The 2,855-nt window shown below is 39.4% G+C and overlaps 1 pseudogene; it reads left to right on the forward strand.

Annotated features, from left to right (window-relative positions):
• The first annotated feature begins 491 nt into the window (after nt 1-491).
• Nucleotides 492-1,400, forward strand: LOC148836422 (olfactory receptor 6N1-like; annotated as a pseudogene).
• The last annotated feature ends 1,455 nt before the right edge of the window (nt 1,401-2,855 follow it).

Below are 2,855 nucleotides of genomic sequence, written 5' to 3' on the forward strand. Positions count from 1 at the left end.
AATTTACAGTAAAAACTGTCAGTTCCTTCCCACTGTATTTAAAGTATGCATTTTTTTTCAGATTTGTGTGAACAGCAAACTAAAACAAATCTATCTTTGTATCCCAGTATTCCCCTAATTTGTGTGAACACTTAACTAAAGAAATTCTGTCTTTGTATCATACAGGTAATATACAGTACTTAGTGATTCTGGGTTTTTAGATTTGTTTTCAAATTATCATCTTCCCCATGAACTGTAGCTATTGCTTTCATATTGATTTTAATTTCCTGATTAGGATTAAAGTCACCTGCCTCATAAATACTTATTTTTTTAAAGTTAATGTTACTTTTTCTGTTTCAGACAGAATACCATTGTGTGGATATTTAACACTAATATTAAGTCAACAACTGGGGAAAAAATCCAAAGCTCAGAGACACACTAAACAAGATAATTGAATAATTGAATCTCTTGTTTCTGAGTTCTATAAGAAATAAGATGAATTAGAAATATGAATGCCAGGCCTGCAGGAGCACTATACTGCACTCTTCATCGTCTTCCTCATCCTCTTCCTGATCACCATCCTAGGTAATCTGCTCATCCTGGTGTTAGTGGCCATGGACCACCGGCTCCACACACCCATGTACTTCTTCCTGTGGAACCTGGCTGTCTTAGATATACTGATGACGATGTCCATCATACCCAAGATGCTTGCAGTGTTTTTACATCATGACAGAACCATCTCTTTTGCGGGCTGTTTTTTGCAGATGTACTTTATAATCTCACTTGGTGCTACTGAAACATACCTTATTGCTATTATGGCTTATGACAGATATGCTGCATTACAACACCATCATGAGTCCCAGGGTCTGTATTACAATGGCGTCCTCAGTCTGGCTGCTGGGCTTCCTTGCACCTGTTTTGTCAATAGTACTGGCAAGCAATATGCCATACTGTGGCTCTAATTATGTCCTCCACTGTTTCTGTGACTATCCCACTATAATGTCATTAGCATGTGGTGAGATTTCAGTACAAGTCAATTTTTCCATGTTTCTTGTCCTGATTTCTATCTATGTGCCTTCATGTTCATCCTGTGGTCTTACTACAGAAATGTGTGGTCAGTGATAAAAATGAAAACTGTGGAGAGCCGTAAGAAAGCCTTCTCAATGTGCTCTTCACACATGACTGTGGTCTTCCTGTATTATTTGTCCACTGCCATGGTGTATATTTCACTGAGAATAGAAAATATCCCTCCCAAAGAACGCGTGTTCATTGGAGCGGCGAGTTTCTTCATTACCTCTTTAGTCAACCCCATGATTTACAGCTTAAGGAATAAACAATTCAAGGCAGCAGCTCAGCGATACTTCAGGCTCCAAACTCTTTTTCCTCACAGAGGAAATAATTTTGTCAGCACCACTAAATGAGCCTCCTTTTCACGAATTTCAATTCCCAATCTGCTTAAGGGGTTCAGTTAACACTTCTGTACAATTCCTGGCTGGCACAGTGTTGTTTTCTGACCTGAGTAGTCAATTAAACCATTTTTCTCATATTTACTGACAGAAATAAGAAACGCAACATTTTCTGTAATGAGAATAGTATAGTTATAACTTATGTACTTTCACAAAAAGTTGTCAATTTGTTTTAAACTCTGACCAGCAATACAGCTTTTGAAGTGAGGCATTGCAACTTGTCAATCACATGAAAGCTCGTTAGCTGCACTTTTACCCAACGAGGATCAGGTGGGACAAAGCCTGATCAGGTCACCTAAAAAGGCCTTAATTCAAAGCTTAGGTCACTGCAAGAAATAGGCAACACTTAGTCAGTTTTCTGTGCATTCCAAAATGCCTCTAATGTCACCAGAAGCAAGGGAGAGGGCAGTTCACATACTGCAGGAAGACATGTCATGTGCCAGCGTTGCCAGACACTATGGAGTAAGCTGCTCCACTGTGTCCTGACTGCAGAGCAAATTGCAGCAGACCAGCAGGACAGATGACCGTCCAAAATCCGGTCACCCTCGAGGTCACCAGAGCAGGTCCGACACAAATCAGACTGGTCCATCTGAGAGATCTTTTCAGATCTGCCACTTGTACAGCTGCTGAATCTGATGGCAGACACAATACCCACATCAGTGACAGGACAGTGAGGCTCCCTGCTGCTGGCCTTAGAGCAGGGCAACCTGTCAGTGGTCCCCTGCTCACACCTCATAGAAGTCACACCTGACTAGCTTGGTCCAGACATAGGCTGCAATGGACTTGTCAGCAGTGGCATCAGGTCCTCTTCATGGCTGAGTCACTCTTCAGCCCGTTTAATGCAGACGGGAGGGCCAGAGTGTGGAGGAGGAGGTGTTGCGTTTCTTTTTTCCATCAGTATATATACATTAGTATTGATGAGGGAACTGTAATTCTTATTTCAGTTTTTTACCCAAAATGTTCACTTCTTTATAACTACAGCTACCCTGAATTGTGGGTAGGAATATTCTGATATGGACTTAATGAAATAATTTGACTGACTATGTTATGTACAACTTGGGTGGAACAAAATACCAAAAGAGGCTTCCAGGAGTTGCATTTGAGACCCATTTCTCCACATACATTACACAACTAAACATTTTTTGTTTGTGGCCCCATTAAGACCTGAATTTTTTCTGTGAAAGGGTGAAACAGTGTTTTGTCTAGATTGTTGGTTATTTGTTGTGTTTTTGCTGATTAAAATTTCTAGATGTAAACTCCCATCTACACTGGCATAATGTAAATAGTACATTATATAAAAAATATTTTTTAAAAAGAAAGATGAAAGCTGTAAATTATTTTACTTAGTTTTGTATATGTTGTATTTATAAATTCTTTCATTGTTACATAAAAGGTTAAAAAACATTTTTT

The sequence above is a fragment of the Atractosteus spatula genome, chromosome 4, assembly GCF_055471065.1.
Source record: "Atractosteus spatula isolate fAtrSpa1 chromosome 4, fAtrSpa1.hap1, whole genome shotgun sequence".
NCBI classification, from domain to species: Eukaryota; Metazoa; Chordata; class Actinopteri; order Semionotiformes; family Lepisosteidae; genus Atractosteus; species Atractosteus spatula.